The 11297-nt window shown below is 43.5% G+C and overlaps 1 protein-coding gene across 3 annotated transcripts in view; it reads right to left on the reverse strand.

Annotated features, from left to right (window-relative positions):
• The window catches only part of BPIFC (BPI fold containing family C), a 63218-nt gene that overhangs the window by 49601 nt on the left and 2320 nt on the right, over positions 1-11297 (reverse strand). For all 3 annotated transcript variants that reach the window (XM_054543709.2, XM_054543708.2, XM_054543706.2), the window contains exons 2-3: positions 3327-3422; positions 668-755 (exon numbers count right to left, since the gene is read on the reverse strand). The gene's annotated coding sequence lies outside the window, so the exon portion shown is untranslated. The remainder of the gene's footprint in view (positions 1-667; positions 756-3326; positions 3423-11297) is intronic.

Raw genomic sequence — 11297 nt, forward strand, 5'->3', positions numbered from 1 at the left:
TCTTTGCAGAGATGGTTAACAAAGTATTTCTGTACTAGTAAACTGTAGGCATCCATCAAAACAGATGTTGGCCAAAGTCCTGGAGCAGGGGCCAGCAAGTTGAGTGCTAGATCACGGGGAGGACAGGGGACGTCTTATAGGAGGGGCCAGAGTAGTTGGGGGCACTGGGAATAGGAGCGGGACACTCAGAGTAATGGCTTCTTACCCTTAGCTATTAAGGCATTTCAATATTTTGCCACTGATATGGCCTTATGAATCCAGCGTGATATTTCAGCCCTAAAGAGCTGGTTTGGGTTCTACAGGACAAGCTACAGAGGGACACTGGGCAGCGGTGTTGGGAGCAGAGCTACAGAGGGACACTGGGCAGCGGTGTTGGGAGCAGAGCTACAGAGGGACACTGGGCAGAGGTGTTGGGAGCAGAGCTAAGAAAGGATGACTGGAGGGTGGTCAGGGTGCAGGCAGCACTAAGGGAAGCACAGGGAAATGGGAGGGTTGAGAGCCGAGGGGAAGGGATTTGGGTAGGAGAGGAGGATCTCTGGCCAAGCAATGAGTGATCTGAAGGTTGGAGGAAATGTGGTGAGTGGGATAAGGGGGTGTAAAGCCCTCCATGTCCTGGGAGGCAGAGCGACAGTAACAGCATCTTAACACTCTGAATGGATGCATGTACCTCCTGCAGTTGCTAGGTCCAGTTGGTCTTCTGCTGTGCTGGGCCTTTCTTGATCCTTCAGTTGCCCTTGGGGGTTAGTCAAGGTGTCCTGGAAAGGGGGATAAGTAGAGATGAACCATGGGAGTGAGGAGAACACTTCTGGGACTCAAGTTATTGGCTACTGACCAACTGGTATAGGAGCATTTCCACATTTTAACATATGGCGAGGCCAAACTGAAAAGCAGACTTGCTAATATCACCGCTGGCTAAAAATTGTAAAAGGGTGTGTTATGCCAAGACAGGCATTAGAGAGATTTTTGTTTTAAAAGAGCAAAATAGGCTTGCGCGGTGGCTCACTCCTATAATCCCAGCACTTTGGGAGGCCGAGGCGGGCGGATCATGAGGTCAAGAGATCGAGGCCATCCTGGCTAACATGGTGAAACTGTCTCTACTAAAAATACAAAAATTAACCAGGTGTGGTGGCGCACACCTGTAGTCCCAGCTATGTGGGAGGCTGAGGCAGGAGAATCGCTTGAACCCAGGAGGCAGAGGTTGCAGTGAGCCGAGATTGTGCCACTGCATTCCAGTCTGGACACAGAGCGAGACTCCATCTCAAAAAAAAAAGAAGAATATTTTCGTAGCAATGGAATGCAGTGGGAAAGAATGTTAAGACCAAAATGTCTGTACCTATTAGACTGTGTGCAAATTAAGGCAGACATGATATCTCTCCCTGGCACATGGTAGGACCCCAATTAATATGTGCTAACTGATCAACTGACTGACTTAAAAGATTCCAGTTAACTAACAAAGGTTCTACAAATGGTTAGGAAAAACCAAACCATTATATATAATATAGAGCTCTCCATTTCCATAGTGAAAAAAACATAATAAACCAAAGAAGAAATATTACTTGTGAATGGAATAACAACTAAAATAATAAATTTTTATTTCTTTACCCTTTACAAAACTCACACTTCTTTGAAGTGGATGTTCTTATTATCTTACTCCCATTTTAGACACGTGGACATGGAGGCTTAGAGAATCTGATGACTCGTCCAAGATCCCACAGTAAGTAAGGCACCTGGGAACCCAATCTTGTTCTTCTGGTTCCTAATTCTAGTGTTGATGAATTTATTTTTATTGAATGACTCGATACATGCTAGGGTTTTCATTTTCATCTGAGAATTTTAAATAGGGGTTGCTTGACACCATTTTCAAGGTGGAAAAATTCAACAAGCATCTAGAAACGTTCAAGCATCACAGTGCAAATCCCTTCTTATTTTCTTGGACACAACTGGAGTTTTAAATTCCCTGCCAGTGGTAAAACCTGTTTTCCCTTCTTGGTTAAAAAAAGTTTCTGAAGTGGTACACTTTGATGGAGATCCAGGAATCCAAAATTACAGGCAGGAAAACATATTTTTCCTCTAGAAATTTTATGAGTGAAAGAAATTACTGGGGTATGAAGGGGTGAATTGTACATAACTTTTGGTTGAATTGTTCAGTTAGGATGATAACTTATGGGCAGGGGAGGAAAGGAACCTTGTCAAGCAAGGTGATGACTACTAAAAGGTTAAGTAATTTGGCTGACAAGTGCAGGCAGGGCTAGTTGCCTGTTAAAAGGATCCAAGATCACTTAAAAACCCCGCCAGCAAGTTATCTATTTTGTTGCTTCTGGGGAATTGCTTCTTTCCAAGATTCAAAATCTCAGTAGTCATTATTCTTCCATACAAATATACAGACAGAATAATACTCCTAAATTAAATGGTCCTTGTGTGAGTCATCCTGACAACTAAGAAAATGCCAGTCCAATTTAGAAAACACCTGAAACTCACAGATGGTCCTGTTACTACTGCTCCTTGGCAAGAGCTTTGACTGACTCTGGAAAAACTGATTAAGGGAGTAATGAATGAGTAAAATGTAGCCTTCAAAACAGAGGCGCAGGTTGAAAAATTAAGTTCAACAGGTTTAAAGAAGTCTAGACTAGAAGGGTATTCCAACATATTGGTTAAGACAAAATGACTGTACATAAGAAGTCTAAATCGACAGGTACGGAATGTGGGCAGAATATTTCAAGGGATCCACTCCTTACATCTAGTTTTTTAGCAACATCTCTAATGACAAGGACCTTGAGAATTCATAGCACGTCTTTTCCCCAAAACTCTATGCCTAACACCAACAAGTTCAACAGTCCAGGCAAGTGGGTGGCTAGTTTTGCTCTGGCAGGATCTAGGTCACTGATGTGCTTTAAGACCTGCCTTGAAAGCACAGAGATTATAACAACTCCTTAGTCCTAACCATGCCGATTTTGAGAGATAAGATAGAATTTTCTGCCACTGTGCTGGGTTCCCCTCTGAAACGGAGGCAAAAATAAGTCCAGATCACTGAGCAACCCTCTTAACATTGTTCCATGATGCAAAACTAAGTAGGCAGTTTAAACCAACTCTTTTCTCTTTCTTATGGCTGTTTAGTTGTCACTAAAGCTTTTGCCTAAGAAGCCTCCAGGTGGGCATGTGTGACATCACACAAACGAACAAACAAAGATACAGAAAATTCTAGGCAGACAATAATAATAACTCAGGATATAGACAGCTGCCTGTTCAAAGTGTCCTACCAAACCTGGGACATCTCCAGTTTGGAGATCGTGGCTGGCAGAGACCCAAAGTTTGTTCATGAGTCTTACCTCAAGCAGAGGAAGTGTCCAAAGCTGGAGAGCACCTTCAATTCTCTCTGCCTTTGAAGCTTATGTGTTCCCCACCTTGTGCCTTAAACTCAGCTGCTGAAAAGCCAAGATAATTAAGTCTGACTCATTTCAGTGGTGAATGTTTTTTAACGCCTCTTTCAAAATGTGATACATAATTGCTTCACTACAATTACCCAATGGCATGAATGAACACTACAGTATCTACCTAGATAAACAGACAGTGCCACCTATGCAATAATTATCTTCCTGCAAAACACACACACACACACACACACACACACACACACACCACTTGTGAAATTGTGATGGCTACTTTACCAAAATGATTGAAAATGGTGTTAAACTGAATTGGAAGAGGAAGAATTTTCCTGTCTGGAATCATAAGCTGGTTCCTTCTGGTAAGGGTGCCTGCAGTGGATGGCTCTACTACTGTCCAGAATACCTTTGGGACTTGTGGTGAATCATCAGATTCAGTCTGAAAGCATGAGGCTTGACAATCGGGCTGACCTAGTTACCTTCTTTATCACTCAGGGTAGGACCTCAGTTGGCATCTCTCAGTGTCCATCTGCTCCTTTGCAAAATATTATTAATGACTTCCTGTTCCATCATTCCTTAAACCTAAGTTGGGTGGGTGGGTTCATCAACTATTATGCAACTTAACATTTTCAGATTCCAAACTCCAGCCCTACTCTCATCTCCGATAAATGCATTTTAGTTAATGTGTTTTATTTATTTTTATTTTTATGTATTTATTTTTTGAGATGGAGTCTTGCTCTGTCACCCAGGCTGGAGTGCAGTGGAGCGATCTTGGCTCACTGCAACCTCCGCCCCCTGGGTTCAAACAATTCTCCTTCCTCAGCCTCCCTAGTAGCTGGGATTACAGGAGTGCGCTACCACACCCACCTAATTTTTTGTATTTTTAGTACAGACAGGGTTTCGCTGTATTGGCCAGGCTGGTCTCGAACTCCTGACCTCAAGTGATCCACCTGCGTTGGCTTCATAAATGCGGGGATTACAGATGTGGGCCATCATACCAGGCCATTAATATATTTTAGATGGCCAGGGATTTGATTGTATGAAGTTTTTTTTTTTTTTTTTTTGAGACAGTCTCACTGTCACCCAGGCTGGAGTGCAGTGGCGTGATCTTGGCTCACTACAACCTCTGCCTCCAGGGTTTAAGCGATTCTTGTGCCTTAGCCCCCTGAGTAGCTGGAATTACAGGTGTGCACCACCAAACTTGGGTAATTTTTGTATTTTTAGTAGTGATGGGGTTTCACCATGTTGGCCAGGCTGGTCTTGAACTCCTGACCTCAAGTGATCCACCTACCTTGGCCTACCAAAGTCCTGGGATTACAGGCATGATGCACTGCACCCAGCCTGATTGCATAAAGTTCTTATGGCTTATCTACGCTTTTCTGGGTAAGACCCGGTGATCAACTGTCCTGGTTTCCCAAGAATGCAGGATTTTCAGTACTAAAACCAGAACAGTTCTGGGAAAATCAGGATGATAAGTCAGCCTGAAAGGAACTACAGACACTTTCACTTGGCATTGTCCATACTTCTCACGGCTTTTCAGGGGAGTTATACCTTGGGTTATACTTACTGATTTGAACTGAGTTTCCTTAGGGTAAAGTGGGGATAGAAATAGTAACTTCCTTGATAGGTTCTGGTGAAGAAAAACATAATAACACATGAGAATGTGCTATTAAAACTGTAAACTGCTGTGAAATTCTACTCATTAGCATGTGGCCGTATCAATAATGATACGGTGCAGAGACACTCTTCATGGGATCATTTATTGTCAGTCGTCATAGATGAATCCATTCATTCAATCAACAGATTTACTGAGCACCTACAATGTGCAAAGTCCTCTTCAGCAAAAAAGACGAAATTTTTGTCCACAGGGAGTTTATGTTCTAGTCGATGGAGACAAAATAAATAAGCAAACAATAAAATAAAAATGTATAAATTGTGACATGTACTATGAAGGAAGTAAGGGAATGTTGTTGGTAAGGTGGTCTTATAATTGGTAGAGCAATGCAACTGGGAGAGGTGGGCTTATTTTATCAGGATCCCCAGGTGGGCGTCTCTGAGGAGGTGATATTTGGGCTGAGATGTGACCCTTGGAAGCCAGGCAGGCGAAGTGCTGAAAGGAAAAGGTGGAGGGAACTGCAAAGGTGAGCCAGTTTGTCTGAAATGGAGTGGGGGCAGAAGTTATGGTATTCGAGACGTAAACGGTGATGTCAGGTGGGTAGAGTTCAGGGAAGAGGTCAACTGGAAATATGAATGTCTAAGTCATCATCCAAAAGGTGGAGTTAAAGCCACAGAAATGAATGAGATCATCGGAGGCAGCTTCCCACGTGCATGTGCTACTGAAAGTGTGGAAGATGACTTCAGGCGCTACGCAGAGAAACTCTTGAAATTGTACTGTGCATTAGAAAAAATACAGAGCTAGACATGGAAGACGAAGGACAACATGGAAAACGAAGGACAACATCACAAGCACTATATGGGAAAAAAAATCACAAAACACCTCTACATCTTTCTACCTTTTCCTCACTATTTTCCCCGGATGGCAACATCAATTTCCTCCCCCGCCGCCTCTCTCCTTGTCCTTCTCCAGGGTCCGAGGTCTCCTCTTTCGCTTCTCTACTCTCCAGAGCAGCTTCTTGGCTCCATCTTCTTCCCCTGCTCCCACCTTCACTGTCTGGCCCCTGCCTGGCCCATCCCCTGCTCATTCTCAATTCCTTTTCTCTGTTAGAAAGAAACCAACAACTGGCCGGGCGTGGTGGCTCACGCCTGTAATCCCAGCACTTTGGGAGGCCGAGGCAGGCAGATCACGAGGTCAAGAGATCGAGACCATCCTGACTAACATGGTGAAACCCCGTCTCTACTAAAAACACAAAAAATTAGCCGGGCTTGGTGGTGGGCGCTGTAGTCCCAGCTATTCAGGAGGCTGAGGCAGGAGAATGGCGTGAACCCGGGGGGTGGAGCTTGCAGTGAGCCAAGATCTCGCCACTGCACTTCAGCCTGGGCAACAGAGCGAGAATCCCTCTCAAAAAAAAAAAAAAAAAAAACCAACAACTGTAAAATAACAGTATCTTTCCATCTTTCCTGAAGCAAATACTTTTTCTTCCTGTTACAAAAGACCTGAAAGTCTCACCATGTCTTTGGTGAAAACCCCAGAATCATTGCTGTGTATTCCAGGAGTCTGCCACAAGATAGAAGAAGGAGGATGGCTTGGATGAGAATGATGAGGAGAGACAGTGCAAGGTGTAGAGATTCGCCCTACAGTCCTGAGGGCTCTCGCCTCCCCTGGACCTGGGCCTGTGCTACCCATTCCAACTCTGGGTTCTTGAACAATTTACTTCACTTCCAGGTCTCAGAGCTATCACCTCTAAAAGTGGAGCTCACATTTACTTTGAAGAGTCATTGTGAGAATGAAATTAGACAAGGCAGCACCTACGTTTTTCACAGTGTCAATAAATTAGATGCACTTCATCTATTTTTATTTAAAGTTAATAATTACAAAGATAACTTAAACAAGTTTTGTTTTTAAGAAGTATACAAAGTTCAGTTTTCATGGTATTTACTTTTTACAGTTACCCTCTATTTGGAAATTTTAAAAGTTTCCCCTTTATATAACTTTTCCCTTTTAAATAAGATTATATACATTTTAAGAAGTGGGTTGATTTATGGGAAAAAAAAAAAAGTAAATAACAGTACAGCTCACATGGGACATAGAATACTTTTTTTTTTTTTTTTTTTTTGAGACGGAGTCTCACTCTGTTGCCCAGGCTGGAGGGCAGTGGCACCATCTCGGCTCACTGCAACCTCCCCCTCCTGGGTTAAGCAATTCTCCTGCCTCAGCCTCCTGAGTAGCTGAGATTACAGGCGCCACCATCACGCCCGGCTAATTTTTGAATTTTTGGTACAGATGGGGTTTTGCCATGTTGGCCAGGCTGTTCTTGAATTCCTGACCTTGTGATCCACCCGACTTGGCCTCCCAAAGTGCTGGGATTACAGGCATGAGCCACTGTACCCAGCCTTAGGACATAGAATAATTTCTGAAAAAGGGGCTCAAATAATTAGATCCTAGGAAACAAAGATCTAAGAAGAGAGTGTAGCTAGTCTGTTGTCTTTTATTTGGAAGAGGCCTTAGAAATCAGCTAATTAGCCTTCCTAATTAGCTGTTTAGGGCACATTTGCCAAATTCATCTTTAAAAACATCAACAACAAAAGCCAGCAGCACCCTATTCAGTTTCATTGTTTATTTTAGCTTTCCATATTTAACAGAAGATTTGCTGGGAATGCCTGCTTCTTCAGCTTACTCACGACGGCAATCTAAAATGCAAGATTAATTATTACACTGTCAAATAGCTGACAGTGTGTTTGTCTTTGCAGATCAGGGAACACTCTTAATTAAGACTCCAAAAGAAAAATCATAAATAACTGGGTAGAAATACTTGTTCATTAAAACGAGATGTCAAGAGATAGTGTTAGGGAACTGAGCATCCCTGTTCTTGGTTTCTAGAATGTCCGGGCTATAACCATATAGAAAGAGCTAACTAGGCTGGACGCGGTGGCTCACGCCTGTAATCCCAGCACTTTGGGAGGCCGAGGAGGGCGGCTCACGAGGTCAGGAGATCGAGACCATCCTGGCTAACACGGTGAACCCGTCTCTACTAAAAAAAAAAATACAAAAAATTAGCCAGGCGTGGCGGTGCGTGCCTGTAGTCCCAGCTGCTGGGGAGGCTGAGGCAGGAGAATGGTGTGAACCCGGGAGGCAGAGCTTGCAGTGAGCCGAGATCACGCCACTGCACTCTAGCCTGGGCGACAGAGCGAGACTCTGTCTCAAAAAAAAAGAAAAAAGAAAAAAAGAAAGAGGTAACTGAAGATCAAACATTTTTGAGACTGGAGGACAAATTATATTATTCTTGGTAGGAGACAAAAGTGGGAGGGAAGAGGGATTATGTGGATATGGAGGGAGGCGCCACACAGGGCAGTCTTGGGGCAAAAGACATTGTGAGTTCCAATCCCTCATTGCCCCCCAATGTTTGTGTTGGTGAAATCTGGTTAAAAGGAAACCCTAAAGAAGGATATATAGGATAGAGAAAAATAAGAGCTAACATTTATTGTTTGTTATGTTCTGGGCACCATCCATATATGAATTCAATAAATACTCATCAAGACTGTATAAGAAACTAATATTATTTCCATTTGCTAGGTGGGACAACTTGCCTAAGCTCAGACATTACAGCTAGTAAGTTGTGGACCCAGGATTCAGGACCCAGGTGTTCCGTTTTCAAGGATATGCCTTTTTACCACTATACTATGCTGACTTTTTAGGAAGGTCACTAAAGGGCAACACACAACCCAGGGTACGCAGAAGGTGGGAAGAGAGAAGGATGCTGTTGCTAGGCAACCCATCTGGTTTTCTGAGCTGCTAATTGAATCTCTGTAGCACAGATTTATGTGTTTGTTTGAAATAACTAGTTTATTTCTAGCCAGAAGAAGCTGCCTGGAGTTCGTGTGATTCTGGAGGTGATGAGTCATCTTACAGTTCACCCTGGGAGGGCTGGGGAGAAGTCTGGCAGAATCATCCTATCACCCAGCAGTAGCTCCTCCTCTTGTCCCTGCTCTGTTGCAGGCCACACTCCATTGATGTCTGTGTAATGATGTTTCTGGGTGGACATCAATGACTAACTCAGACTGTGACTCCTCACACCAGTCACGCTCTGGAACGGTTTACAGCAGCGATGCTCTCTTGGTTTTGACAAATGAACCTACTCACGTCGGTTCCTTCCGTTGTTACTAGTTATCTAGAAGGGAGTCAGATTATATTACTGCAGTTCAAAATGAACTTAAATTCATGCTAAAATTTAAATTCATATATGTATGACTTTTTGAGATATGAAGGGTATTATGGAACCAAACAAACAAGATAGTGTGATATTACTCTGAAACATTTGGGAATCAATGGTGTGAGCTCAATTCAAGTAGACCAGGATTTCCTTACTTTGGCCCTGCTGGCATTTTGAGCTACATAATTCTTGGTTGTAGAGGGCTGTCCTGTCTATTTTAGAATGTTTAGCAGGCCAGGTGCGGGGGCTCATGCCTGTAATCCTAGCACTTGGGGAGGCCAAGGCGGGCAGATCACTTGAGGTCAGGAGTTCGAGACCACCCTGGCCAATGAAGTAAAACCTTGTCTCTGCTACAAATACAAAAATTAGCTGGGCGTGGTGGCACACGCCTGTAATCTCAGCTACTTGGGAGGCTAAGGCAGGAGAATGGCTTGAACCCTGGAGGTGGAGGTTGCAATGAGCCAAGATTACACCACCGCACTCCAGCCTGGCAACAGAGCAAGACTCCTTCTCAAAAATAAATAAATAAATAAATAAATAAATAAACAAATAAATAAATAAAGTTTAGTAGCATCCCTACTATCAGATGCCAATAGCACCACAACCTCCTACCCTAGTTGTGACAAAATGTTTCTATACTATATCAAATATCTCCTGTCAGGCAAAGTCTCCACAGTTGAGAGCCACTGAAATACAGTATATTCAAGTATTCTATTTAGCCCTTGCAGCAGAAAACAGCATTCCTGTCTATGATCAGATGCTAATATTCCTAATAACATTTTTCTCAACTATCCAATAAATATGTGAACACATTCTTGTGATAAAAGATTCAAATAATTACTGAAGTTTACAGATCAAATTGGGAAAATTCTTACCACATTCCCCCGCCCCCAACTTTGTCCCTATCTCTCCCTCTTTTTATTTCTATTTTTTATTTTTTGAGATAGGGTCTCACTCTGTTACCCAAGCTGGAGTGCAGTGGTGTGATCACGGCTCACTGCAGCCTCAACCTGCCAGGCTCCAGCATTCTCCCACCTCAGCCTCCCTAGTTAGCTGGGACTATAAGTGCCCACCACCATGCTCGGCAGGTTTTTAAAAAAATCTTCTATAGAGACAGAGCTGGTCTCTAATCCAGTGGTTCTCAAGGTGGCTTTTCCTCCCAGGGAATATTTGGCATCTTTGGTTCTTACAAATGGGGAGGGAGATGGTTCTACTAGCATTTTGTGGATAGAGACCACGAATGCTGCTAAACATTCTACGCACAGAACCACCTCTTGCAACAAAGACTTATGTGGTCCAAAATGTCAGTAGTGCTGAGGCTGAGAAACCCTAATCTATCCCCCACATCCTATCATAATCCCTAGTGATAAATTCACATTACAGATCTGAGCCTGCCCTAGTAGTTAGTATACACCTGTCAGATTCAAGGCTTCCTACCATCTTTTGAATAGCCTTCCCTTTTTCGGGAGGAAATTCCAATATTCTACATCTTGCCTCCCCGAGGAAGGAGTTCAGACCCCAATTCCCAGTCTCCTTTGTAGCCAGGACTCAGGTGTGGGGCCCAGACTTCCTTAATCAGACACCCCTATGAGCTTTGGATGTGGAAGTGAGCAAGGTGAAGAAACAGGATCTTTTGGAAGTTTGGCATTATGTAGGAGGCTGCAAAAGCATGTGGGATTTGATATTAACAGTGGCAGTGGCAGCCATTCCCTAGTGAGTCCCAGCAGTTGTGATGGCGATTTCCTCCAGCAGCAATACCAGTCATAGTAGTTTCCTCATCAGGCCAGTTTTCAGCTTGGTTCTGAGCTTCATTCTTGGAAGCTTAGCCTGGGGCCACTTCTCCATCCTCCCTAGAATTCCCTGAGCTGTACAGCATCCTTTTAATACACACCTTTTCTGCTTAGTCAGCCAGAGTCAGCTTCTACTGCTGAAAATTAAGAACCCTGATAGTAAAGACTCCCTGCTAAAAACTGTCTAGCGGCTTCCCATACATTCTAGAATATGTCCCAAACCCTGTGCTTAGCCCAAGGCTCTTCTTTATCTGGGATGTACCTATGCTGTCCATCACTCTGGTCACACAGAGTCA

Source organism: Pongo abelii, chromosome 23 (assembly GCF_028885655.2).
Source record: "Pongo abelii isolate AG06213 chromosome 23, NHGRI_mPonAbe1-v2.0_pri, whole genome shotgun sequence".
NCBI lineage: Eukaryota > Metazoa > Chordata > Mammalia > Primates > Hominidae > Pongo > Pongo abelii.